This window comes from Ceratotherium simum, chromosome X (genome assembly GCF_057802395.1).
Source record: "Ceratotherium simum simum isolate JZ-2026a chromosome X, ASM5780239v1, whole genome shotgun sequence".
Classification (NCBI taxonomy): domain Eukaryota; kingdom Metazoa; phylum Chordata; class Mammalia; order Perissodactyla; family Rhinocerotidae; genus Ceratotherium; species Ceratotherium simum.
This window is the reverse complement of record NC_141940.1, coordinates 73663673-73677642: the sequence shown is the minus strand read 5'-3', so window position 1 is coordinate 73677642 and position 13970 is coordinate 73663673. Positions and strand designations below refer to the sequence as shown.

Genomic DNA, 13970 nt, shown 5'->3' with positions numbered 1-13970 from the left:
AGATCTCAGCCCTTGCTGCCCACAGAAACACAGATTTAACAACCATTCACAAATGAAAATACATTTGAGAGAGTCCGAGAATCCAAGCGAGAGGTTACAGCACTCTGGTGGAGCACAGAAATGAGAAAAGATGCATTAAAAAGAGTAAGAAGAACAATTTCACTTTACCTGCATCACCCTTCCTCCAACCTGGCACAGTACAGTGTCAAATGAGATCCCCTTGACTCATGAGTTCTCCCGTAGGGGAAAGAAAGGGCCTGCCCACCTGTACACTCTGGCAGCAGGCCCACCCACTACAGACCCCACCTGCCAGCCTGGCTATGGTCCCCACCAAACAGCCCACTCAGGATCTCTGACCAGGCTGACTGATGAAGGGCTTTCCCTGTTAAAGCCAGTCTGTGAAGACCGGAAGTGACTGTTTCTTCAAATGTACAAACACCAACACAAAGCTACAAGGATCACGAAGAATCAGGAAAACATGGCACCACCAAAGGAACAAAGTAAAGCTCCAGTAACCAACCCTAAAGAAATGGAGATCTACAAAATGCCTGATAAAGAATTCAAAATAATTGTCTTAAAGAAGCTCAGTGAGCTGGAGAACACATAAACAATGAAATAAAATCAGGAAAAGAATACATGAAAAATGAGTTCAATAAAGAGATAGAAACCATAAAAAAGAACCACATGGAAATTCTGGAGCTAAAGAATACAATGACAAAACTGAAAAATTCAATAGAGAGCTTCAAGAACAGATTTGATCAAATTATGGGAGTTCCAGAAGGAGAATAGAAGGGAAAAGGACAGAAAGCTTATTTAAAGAAATAATGGCTGAAAACTTCCCAAATTTTCAGATGAAAATGGGCATCCAGATTCTTGAAACCCATAGGACCCCAAATAGCTTGAATCTAGAGAGGTCTAAACCAAGCCATATTATAAATAAATTGTCAAAAGTCAAAGATAGAGAATTTTGAAAGCAGCAAGACAAAGGTGACTTTTCACATATAAGAAAACCCCTTTAAGACTATCAGTGGATTTCTCAGCAGAAACTTTGCAAGCCAGGAAACAGCAGGATAATATATTCAAAGAACTGAAAGAAGAAAATAGCCAATCAAGAATACTATACTTTCTTTAAAAATGAAGGAGAGATAAAGACATTCCCAGACAAAAACTGACCTGCCTTACAAGAAATGCTAAAGGGAGTTTTTCAAGATGAAATGAAAACACGATAAACAGCAACATAAAAGTATATGAAAGTATAAATACAGTGCTAAAGGTAAATATATGGACAAATGCAGAGTAATGTAATACTATAATGGTACATAAATCACTTTTAGCCCTAGTATAAAAGTTAAAAGATAAAAGTATTAAGAATAACTATAACAACAAAAATTTGTTGATGGATATACAATATAAACAGAAGTGAGACCAAAGGGACCTAACAGACATATACAGAACATTTCATCCAACAGCAGCAGAATACACATTCTTCTCAAACACAAACAGAGCATTCTCCAGGATAGATCATGTCAGGCCACAAAACAAGTCTCAACGAATTCAAGATGATATAAATTACATCAAGTATCTTTTCTGACCACAATGTAATGAAATTAAAAATCAATAACAGGAGGAAAGCTGGAAAATTCACAAATACATAGAAATTTTACAATACACTCCTGAACAATAGAGGAAGATGGGCACAGATGTTAGCTCAGGGCCAATCTTCCTCACCAGAAAAAAAAAAAAAAAAGACTGAATCATGAAGAAATACAAAATCTGAACAGACAAATAACAAGTAAAGAGATTGAATCAGTAAACAAAAACCTTCCAACAAAGAAAAGCCCACAACCAAATGGTTTCACTGGTGAATTAATGCCAATCCTTCTCAAAAAAACTGAAGAGGAGGCAATACTTCCAAACTCATTTTACGAGGCCAGTATTACGATACCAAAGCAAGATAAGGACACTACAAGAAAAGAATACTACAGGCCAATATCCCTGATGTATATAGATGCAAAAATTCTCAACAAAATACTAGCAAACCAGATTCAACAGCACATTAAAAGGATCACACACCACGATCAAGTAGAATTAATCCCCGGATGCAAGTGATGGAGTTCAGGACAGGCCGCTCAAGATGCACCACTCTGCTATGTGAATTATTTCAAGCTGAAGAAAATAAAGGCTCAGAAGACTCAGGAAGAACAGTTGACCTTCCCCCAAACAGCCTAAAAGAATTTAACATAGAAGGCCTGTTCCAGAATAGCTATATTATAATGTAGAATAAGTGTGATAAGAAAGGCACCAACAAGCCCATCTCATCAAAATTGTCTTTTGGGCCACATTCTCTATAGGTGGCCCAGTAACAAGTCTTCTGACAAACATTTGCATTTCCATCTCCATGTAAATTGCCTTCCTCCCCTCTGAAATCCCCTCCCACTACCTCCAACATCCTCCTTGTCTTTAGCTAAATATACTTAAGAGAGCAGCTTAGGCAGAATGGCTGAGTTGCTCAGTTTTTTTCTGAGTTTCTCCCATGTATACATGTTATTAAACTTTGTTTGATTTTCTCCCGCTAACCTGCCTTTTTAGTTATTTGACCAACCATAAGAACCTTAAGGGAAAGTACAGGAGGGATTCTCCCTCTTCCACAACACAAAGGTGGTTCAAAATACATAATACATACATAATACACATAAATACATTAATGTGAAACATCACATTAATAGAACAAAAGAAAGAAAATCACATGATCATCTCAACAGATATAGAAAAGCATTTGACAAAATTCAACATCCATTCATGGTAAAAACTCTCAACAAATTGGATAGATAGAACATACCTCAACATAACAAAGGTCATATATGACAAGCCCACATGTAACATCATACTCAATGGTAAAAGATTGAAAGCTTTTCCTCTAAGATCAGGAAAAGGACAAGGGGGCCCAACTCTCACCACTCCTATTTAACATAAGTACTGGAAGGCCTAGCCAGAGCAATTAAGCAAGAAAAAGAAATAAAAGGCAATCAGATTTGAAACAAAGAAGTAAAATTGTCTCTGTTTGCAGATGACATAATCTTAAATAGAGAAATTTCTAAAGACTCCACCAAGACTGTTAGAACTAATAAGCAAATTCAATAAAGTGGCAGGATACAAAATCAATATACAAAAATCAGTGCATTTCTATACACTGACAATGAATTATCCACAAAAAGAAATAAAGAAAATAATCCCATTTACAATAGCATCAAAAACAACAAAATTCATTCACTGAAATCTATAAGACATTGATGAAAGAAATTGAAGAAGACACAAATAAATGGAAAGATATCTGGTGTTTATGGAATGCAAGAATCAATATTGTTACAATATCCATATACCTTAAATAATCTATAGATTCAATGCAATCCCTATAAAAGTTCCAATGGCTTTTTTTTTTACAGAAATAGAAAAAAAAATCCTAAAATTCAAATGGAACCACAAAAGACCCCAAATGGCCAAGGTAATCCAGAGAAAGAAGAACTAAGCTGGCGGCATACACTTCCTAATTTCAAACTATATTACAAAACTATAGTAATCAAAATAATATGGTACTTGCATAAAAGCAGATACATAGACAAATGGAACAGAATCAAGAGCAGAGAAATAAACCCACATATATGTGGTCAACTATTATTTGACAAAAGAGACAGGAATTCTCAATATAGAAAAGATAGTCTCTTCAATAAATGCTGCTGGGAAAACTGGATATTCGCATGCAAAAGAATGAAACTGGACCACTATCTTACACCACTCACAACAATTAATTTGAAATAGATTAAAGACTTAAATGTAAGACTTGAAACCATAAAACTCCTAGAAGAAAACATAGTGAAAAAGCCCCTTGACATTGGTCTTGGCAATGATTTTAAGGACATGACACGCAAAGTACAAGCAACAAAATCAAAAATAAACAAGTATGACTACATTGAACTAAAAAGCTTCTGTACAACAAAGGAAACAATCAACAAAATGAAAAAGCAACCTAAGGAATGGGAGAAAATATTTGCAAACCATATATCTGATAAGGGGTTAATATCCAAAATACAGCTAGCCCTCCATATCTGTGGGTCCCACATCACGGATTCAACCAACTGTGGATCAAAAGGCTTATGATGGTTGCATGTGTACCGAACATATATAGACTTTTTTTCTTGCCATTATTCCCTAAACAATACAGTATAACAACTATTTACATAGCATTTACACTGTATTAGGTATTGTAAGTAATCTAGAGATGAGTTAAAGTATATGGCAAGATGTGTGTAGGTTATATACAAATACTATGCCATTGTATATAAGGGACTTGAGCATCTGCAGAGATCAGTATCCATGGAGGGTCCTGGAACCAATCCCCCATAGATACCAAGGTACAACTGTATATAAAGAACTCATACAACTCAATAACAACAACAACAAAAACATCTGATTAAAAAATGGGAAGAGGAACCTAAGACATTTTTCCAAAAAAGACATACAAATGGCCAACAGGTACATGAACAGGTGTTCAACATCACTAATAATCAGTGAAATGCAAATCAAAACTATAGTGAGATCTCACCTTGCACCTGTTAGAATATCTATAATCAAAAAGACAAGAGATAAGAAATGCTACCAAGGATGCAGAGAAAAGGGAATCCTTGTACAATTTACATTCCCAGGAATATAAATTGGTACAGCCACTATGGAAAACAATACAGGCTCCTCAAAAAATTAAAAATAGAACTACTATATGATCCAGCAATTCCACTTTGGGGTATATAGCCAAAGCAATTGAAATCAGGATCTCAAATTGATATCTGCACTCTCACATTCACTGTAGCATTATTCAAAATGGCCAAGACACAGAAGTAACTTAAATATCCATCAATGAATGAATGGATAAAGAAAATGTCGTATATACACACAATGGAATATCACTCAGTCATAAAAAAGAAAACCTTTCAATGTGCAACAATTTGAACCTGGAGGACATTATGCTATGTGAAATAAGCCAAAAGCAAAAGGACAAATACTACCTGATCCCATTTACATGAGGAATCTAAAATAGTCCAACTCATAGAAAACAGAGAGTAAAATGGTGGTTTTTAGGGGTGGAGGAAGGAGAAAATGGGGAGGTATTAGTCAAAGGGTACAAAGTTTCAGTTATGCAAGATGAATAAGTCCTATAGATCTACTGTACAGTATAGTGCCTGTAGTTAATACTTCATTGTCTACTTAAAAATTTGCTAAGAGGGTAGATCTTATGTTGTGTTTTTATCATAAATAAAAACAATAGTGGCTGCACCAGTTTGCATTCCAGCAGTCTATGAGGGTTCCCTTTTCTCCACATCCTCTTCAACACTTGTTATGTCTTGTCTTGTTAATTATAGCCATTCGGACGGGTGTGAGGTGATATCTCATTGTAGTTTTGATTTGCATTTCCCTAATAATTAGTCATGTTAAACATCTTTTCATGTGCTTGTTGGCCATCTGTATATCTTCTTTGGAAAAATGTCTGTGCATATCCTCTGTCCATTTATTGATCAGGTTGTTCATTTTTTTGTTGTTGAGTTGTATGAGTTCTTTATATATTTTGAAAATTAACCTTTTGTTAGATATATGATTTGCAAATATTTTCTCCCATTTGGTAAAGAAGATGTGGTATATGTATACAATGGAATACTACTCAGCCATAACAAAAGACAAAATCATGCCATTTGCAACAACATGGATGGGCCTTGAGGGTATCATGCTAAGCGAAATAAGTCAGACAGAGAAAGACAAATACCATATGATTTCACTCATGTGTGGAAGATAAACAAACACATAGATAAGGAGAACATATTGGTGGTTACCAGAGGGGAAGGGGGTGGGGGGAAGGCAAAAGGGGTAAAGGGGCACATATGTATGGTGACAAATAAAACTTAGACTATTGGTGGTGAACACGAAGCAGTCTATACAGAAACTGAAATATAATAATGTAACCTGAAATTTACACAATGTTATAAGCCAATATGACCTCGATAAAATAACTTTAAAAATCATCCAAATAATAATAATAATAATAAATAAAAAGGATGGGAAGAAACTTTTAGAGGTGATGGATATGTTTATGGCATGGATTGTGATGATGGATTCTCAGAGGAATAGCTATCTCTAAACTCACCAAATTGTATACATTAATTATGTACAATTTTTTTGTCAACCATACCTCAACAAAGTTGTTTAAAATAAAAATGAAGCTTGGCAAATCCCAAGCAGAATAAACTCAAAGAAATCATGCCCAGACACATCATAATCAAACTGCTAAAAACTAAAGACAAAGGAATAATCATGAAAGCAAACAGAAAAATAATGCAACTCTTATAAGGGAACAATGATACAACTACATCCCAACTAAAATGGCTAAAGTTAAAAGAACTGACCGTACCAACTGTTGGTAAGGATGTGGAACAACTGGAACTCTCATATGCTACTGGTGGGAGTATAAAATGGTTCAACCTAATTGGGAAACACTGTAGGGGTTCCTTAAAAAGTTAAACACACACCTAACATGTTATCCCGGCATTCCATTCCTAGAGTACTAAAGAGAAATAAAAACATATATCCACACACAGATTTGTACATGAATGCTTAAAGCAGTTCTATTTGTATTAGATTAAAAAAACAGCTAAAAACTGGAAATAATCTGAATATCCATCAACAGGTGAATGGATAAACAAATTGTGGTACATCCATATAACGGAATTTTACTCTGCAATAAAAAAGAACAAACTATTGATATGAACAAACACATGGATGAATCTCAAAACCATTATACTGAGTGAAAGAAGCCAAATCAAAAAAAGTAGATACTGAATGATTCAATTTATATAATAATTCAAGAAAAGTACAAACTAATCTATAAAGACAGAAAACCAATCAGTGGCTGCCTGGGTAAAAAGGGGCAGTGGATGGGGAACAGGAGGGACAAAAGAAAACTTTTGAGGGTTATGGAAAGGTTCATAATCTTGATTGTGATGATTTCATGGGTGTATACATATGCCAAAACTCACCAAACTGTACAATTTAAATGTATGTGATTTACTATACCTCAATAAAACTGTTTGAAAATGCCAATTTCATGAAATAGAAAGGCAGATTAAAGGATACTAAAAAGACAGGACAACTAAATGCAAAGCATAATCCTGAACTAGATCCCAGACTGGAGGGGAAAAGCAAATGCTATAAGGTTAATTATTGGGACGATTAACAAAATTAGAATATGATTGTATATTAAAGTACTTATAAATGTTAATTTTCTTGAATTCTCATCATTGTACTCTGTTTATAAAGGAGCGAATATTCTCTTCTTAAGAAATATACCACACACAGAAGTATTACGCAGTAAAGGTGCATGATGTATGTAATCTTCTCTCAAAAAAGAAAATAACAATATGATGTATAAAAAATTATAGACAGAAACACACAAAAATCTCAATTGATCAAAAAATTTCACAAAATCCCACAAACTTTGACAATAAAAACACTCCAACAAGGAATGGAAGGGAACTTCCTCAACATGATAAAAGCTGTGAAAAAACCACAGCTAACATCATACTCAATGGTGAAAGACTGAAAGCTCTTCCTCTAAGATCAAGAACAAGACAAGGATGCCAGCTTTCATCACTTCTATTCAACATAGTACTAGAAGTTCTAGTCAGAGCAATTAAACAAAAAAAAAGAAACAAAAGGCATCCAGATTGGAAGGGAAGAAGTAAAACTGCCTCTATTCACAGGTGACATAACCTTATACATAGACAGTCCTAAAGAATCTAAGAAAAAAAACTGTTAGAGCTAATAAATGAATTCAGCAAAGCTGCAGGTTACAAAACAAACACACAAAAATCAGTTGTATTTCTATACATTATAAATGAACAATCAGTTAAGGAAATTCAGAAAACAATTCCATTTACAATATCAACAAAAAGAACAAAATATTTAGGAATAAATTTAACCACAGAGGTGTATGATTGTACACTGAAAACCATAAAACATTGTTGAAAGAAATTAAAGACCTAAATAAATGGAAAGACATCCCATGTTCATGGATTGGAAGACTTAGTACTGTTAAGATGACAACACTACTCGATAAGATATATAGATTCAATGCAAATCCTATCAAAAGACCAACAGCCTTTTTTTAGCCCCCAGAGCCCCAGTAGATAGTTGTACGTCATAGTTGCACATCCTTCTAGCTGCTGTATGTGGGACGCGGCCTCAGCATGGCCAGAGAAGCGTTGCGTCGATGCGTGCCCAGGATCTGAACCCGGGCCGCCAGCAGCAGGGCGCGTGCACTTAACTGCTAAGCCATGGGGCTGGCCCACCAACAGCCTTTTTTTAAAGAAATGAAAAAATCCATCCTAAAAATCATATGAACTCTCAAGGGACCCAGAAGAGCCAGAATAATCTTGAAAAAGAACAAAGTGGGAAGTTTCACACTTCCTTACTTCTAATGTACAGAACAACAAAGCTACAATAATCAGAACAGTGTGCTACGGGCATCAGGATAGACATATAGACCAATGAAACAGAATTCAGAGCACAGAAATAAACTCTGATATCTATGGTCAACTGATTTTTGACAAGGATGCCAAGAGCATTCAACAGAGAAAGAATAATCTCTTCAACAAATGTTGCTAGAATAACTGGATATCCATGTGCAAAATAATAAAGTTGGACCTTACCTTACACCATACACAAAAATTAACTCAAAATGGATCAAAACCCTAAATTTAAGAGCTAATGCTGTAAAACTCTCAGAAGAAAACATAGGGATTGAAAATCTTCATGACCTTAGATTTGGCAACAGTTTCTTAAATATGACACCAAAAGCACAGGCAACAAAAGAGAAAAATTGGACTTCACCAAAATCAACTTTTGTGCATCAAAGGTCACTATCAAGAGAGTGAAAAGACAACCCACAACATGGGCAAAAATATCTGAAAATAATATAACAGTTTAATATCCAGACTATATAAAGAACTCTTACAACTCAACAACCAAAAGACAAACAAACCAATTTAAAAATAGGAGGGATTGCTGGGAAGATGGTGGTATAAGAGAACTGTGAGCTCACCTCCTCCCACAGACTGAACGAATTTATAACTACTCTTGAAACAATTACCCCTGAGAAAGAAAAGAAAACTGGATGAAAAGAACCCCGACAATAAGGGACAGTGCTGACTGAGGTGGAAGAGGCAGAAATTCCTTTCTGGAGAGGAAAAAGCCACACTTTAGCTGCAGGGCTTCATGGTCAGGAGCAATCTTAAGGCACGAAGCATTCCCTGGAGGAGTGGGGGATCTCAGTGGGGGAGCTTTGCCACAATAAGCAACTTTTGGACTCAGCAGAACCGAAACAAGTGTCATAATATCTGGCTTTGCTAGCTGGCTATTAAGAACAATGGGGAATACCCCCAGAAAAGCTATCAGACATAAGGTAAAGAAAAGCCTGCTCTTAAAGGGCTCACGCACAAATTTACCCATTTCGGAAAGCAACCTAAAATCACCAGAAAGAAAGGTGCACAGTCCTTTGGTGAAAAGAGACTCACTTGATAGGCTCTGGAAGCATCTCAGTGAGAGGGGAGACCTCCCCAAGCTAGGACTACCTCCCCAGGGACTGAGACACTGGTGGCAGCCCTAGCTGCAACCTAGTACAGGTGTGCTGACACAGATGCTGGCAGATGCCATTGGAGTTCTTCCTCTGGCCTGCTAGTGCAGGGTCAGCACACCCACTAGAGCATCAATTTAATCCAGCTCAGCCAGGGCAGGCAGCCTGCCCTAGGGACTGGCCCAACCTAACAGCAAGCCCTCGGGCAACTTGTGGGCCCACATAGGTGGGGTGTGTGGGAACTCTGCAGTGGGACAGGGCCTGCATGAAGGGCGGGCCTGCATTGGCAGAGGGAGTGGGGCCTCTGCAGCAAGGCAACTGGGTCTGCTTCAGTGGGCCCGGGCATGCAGGTGGGGCAGGACTGTGTTGACGGGGTGTGTGGGTCTGTGGACGGTGGGGCTTCTCAGCTCAGCAGACTTGTCCTTCTCAAACAGCCACATAGGGGATCAGCCCCACTTTCCAATGCCGGAAACAACTGTGTGCTGCCACTACTGGGGCTGGCCCCACCCAGCAGCACTCCTGAAAGAGCTAACAACAGTTTTGCAGGTTGGAGGCCTACAGCAATTGTAAGTCCCTGAGCCTAGCAACCAGCCCCACTGGGGGCCTACTCACTTGGAAAAACTGCAGCAGGAATGTGCTATTAGACCTTGCAGCCAACTGGGCTGGGGCTCCCCACACCCAATAAAGTGTCCATAGGGTCCATAGAAGCAACATGCTGCTAAGCATTACAACCAGCCAGCAAGGGGGACAGCCTAGCCTCCCCATGTTCCTGCAGCATGGGCAACCCTGCCACAACAGAAGGACACACATAGCCCACACAGGGAACATTCCTGGAACATTTGGAACTGGTGATGAAAGGGAAGCACACTGCTGGGCTTCATAAGGCATCTCATACATAAGGCCACTTCTCCAAGACTCGGAGACACAGCTGATCTACCTAATACATAGATATAAGCAGAGAGAAAGAGGCAAAATGAGGAGACAAAGGAGTATGTTCTAACAAGGGAACAGGATAAATCCACAGAAAAAGAACTAAACAAAAGAGAGATAAACAATCTACCTGATAAAGAGTACAAACTAATAGTCATAAGGATTCTTTCTGATCATGCGAGAAAAATGGATGAATTCAGTGAGAACAACAAAGAATTAGAAATATAAAAGAGCACCAATCAGAAATGAAGAACACAATAATGAAAATGAAAAATTCACTAGAAGGAATCGATAGTTGAGTTGATGATACAGAAGAATAGATCAGCGAGCTGGATGAAAGACTAGAGGAAATCACCCAAGCTGAACAGATAAAAGAAAAAAGAATTAAAAAGAACGAGAACAGTCTGAGGGACCTCTAAGACAACATCAAGCGCGCTAACATCCATATTCTAGGTGTCCCAGAAAGAGAAGAGAGAGACAAAGGGACAGAGAATCTGTTTGAAAAAATAATAGCTGAAAACTTTCCTGACCTAATGAATGAAACAGAATTCCAGATACAGGAAGCACAGAGAACACCAAACAAGATAAACCCAAAAAGGCCCACACCAAGACACATTATAATTAAAATGTCAAGAATTAAAGATAAAGAGAAAATCCTAAAATCTGTAAGAAGAAGGCAACAAGTTACATACAAAGGAAACCCCATAAGGCTATCAGCTGACTTCTCAGTAGAAACCTTACAGGCCACAAGGGAGTGGCACAATATATTTAAAGAGCTGAAAGTGAAAAACCTACAGCCAAGAACACTCTACCCAGCAAGGTTATCATTCAAAATGGAAGGAGAAATAAAGAGTTTTCCAAACAAGCAAAAACTAAAGGAGTTTATCACCAAGAAACCAGCCTTACAAGAAATGCTAAAGGGACTTATTTAAGTGGAAAAGAAGAGACCACAAATGGAAATAAGAAAATTATCAAAAATACAAACAAAAAACAATAAAACCATGGGTAAGGGCAAATACACAGTAAAGGTAACAGATCGACCACCTATGAAGCTAATATGAAGATCAAAAGACAAAACTACTGAAATTATCTATTTCCATGATAAGAGGGTAACAGATACACACACACACAAAAGAGGTTAAACATGATATCAAAAACATAAAATGTGGGAGGAGAAGAGTAAATGAGTAGAGCTTTTAGCAAGAGGTCAATCTCAAGAGACCATGAACTTAAAATAGGTTGCTATATACATAGGTTATTATATATGAATCTCATGGTAATCACAAACCAGAAATCTATAATAAATACACAAAGTATTAACAGAAAGGAGCCCAAACATAATACTAAAGAAAGCCATCAAACCACAAGGAAAGAGAGCAAGAAAAGAAGAAAGAAACAGGGAAGAACTATTAAAACATCCAGAAAAAAGTAACAAAATGGCAATAAGTACATACTTATCAATAGCTACTTTAAATGTCAATGGACTAAAGCTCCAATCAAAAGCCATAGGGTGGCCGATTGGATAAAAAAATAAGACCCATATATACGCTGTATACAAGAGACACGCTTCAGACCTAAAGACACTCACAAACTGAAAGTGAAGGGATGGAAAAAGGTACTCCATGCAAATGGCAATGAAAAGAAAGCTGGGGTAGCAATACTTGTATCAGACAAAATAGACTTTAAAACAAAAACTATAAAAAGAGACAAAGCGGGCATTACATAATGATCAAGGGAACAATCCAACAAGAGGATATAACACTTGTAAATATCTATGCACCCAACGTAGGAGCAACTAAATAAATAAAGCAATTATTAACAGACATAAAAAGAGAAATAGACAGTAACACAATAATAGTAGAGGACTTTAACACTCCACTTACACCAACGGATAGATCATCCAAACAGAAGATCACTAAGGAAACATTGGCTTTAAATGACACACAAAAACAGATGGACCTAGTGGATATATACAGAACATTCCATCCAAAAACCAAAGTATACACATTCTTTTCAAATGCACATGGAACGTTCTCCGGGATTGATCACATATTAGGCCACAAAACAAGTCTCAATAAATTTAAGAGAACTGAAATAATACCAAGCATCTTTTCTGACCACAGCAGTATGAAACTAGAAATCAACTACTCAGGGGCCGGCCCCGTGGCTTAGTGGTTAAGTGCGTGAGCTCTGCTGCTGGCAGCCCCAGTTCGGATCCCGGGCGCGCACCAAAGCACTACTTCTCCAGCCATGCTGAGGCCGCATCCCACATATAGCAACTAGAAGCATGTGCAGCTATGACATACAACTATCCACTGGGGCTTTGGGGGAAAAATAAATAAATAAATAAAATTATTAAAAAAAAAAAAAAGAAATCAACTACTCAAAGAAAATCAGAAAAGCCACAAATATGTGGAGATTAAACAAAATGCTACTAAACAATGATTGGGTCAATGAAGAAATCAAAGGAGAAATCAAAAAATACCTGGAGACAAATGAAAATGAAAATATGACATGCCAAAATTTATGGGATACAGAAAAAGCCGTTCTAAGAGGGAAGTTTACAGCAATACAGGCCTACTTCAACAAACAAGAAAAATCTCAAATAAACAATCTAACAGTGCACCTAAAGGAACTGGGAAAAGAAGAACAAACAAAGCCCAAAATCAGTAGAAGGAAGGAAATGATAAAAATCAGAGCAGAAATAAATGAAATAGAGACTAAAAAACAATAGAAAAAAAATCAATGAAACGAAGAGCTGGTTCTTTGAAAAGATAAACAAAATTGACAAATCTTTAGCTATACTCACCAAGAAAAAAAGAGAGATGGCTAAAATAAATAAAATCAGAAATGACAGAGGAGAAATTACAATAGACACCTCACAAATAAAAAAGATTATAAGAGAATACTATGAAAAGCAATATGCCAACAAATTGGATAATCTAGAAGAAATGGATAAATCCTTATAATCATACAACCTTCCGAAACTGAATCACAAAGAAACAGAGAATTTGAATAGACCAATCTCCAGTAAGGATATCGAAACAGTAATCAAAAACCTCCCAAGAAATAAAAGTCCAGGACCAGATGGCTTCCCTGGTGAATTCTACCAAACATTCAAAGAAGACTTATTACGTATCCTTTTCAAACTCTTCCAAAAAATTGAAGAGGAGGGGAAGCTTCCTAACACATTCTATGAGGCCAATATTACCCTGATACCAAAACCAGACAAGGACAACACAAAAAAAGAAAATTGCGGGGCCGGCCCGGTGGCGCAAGCAGTTAAGTGCTCGCACTCCGCTGCAGTGGCCCGGGGTTCCCCGGTTCGATTCCCGGGCACGCGCCGATGCACCAGTTGTTAAGCCATGCT

General features: G+C 37.2%; 1 protein-coding gene across 9 annotated transcripts in view; it reads right to left on the bottom strand.

Moving 5' to 3' along the window:
• Window positions 1–13970, bottom strand: part of TEX11 (testis expressed 11) — a 372335-nt gene that overhangs the window by 296763 nt on the left and 61602 nt on the right. The window lies entirely within an intron of this gene.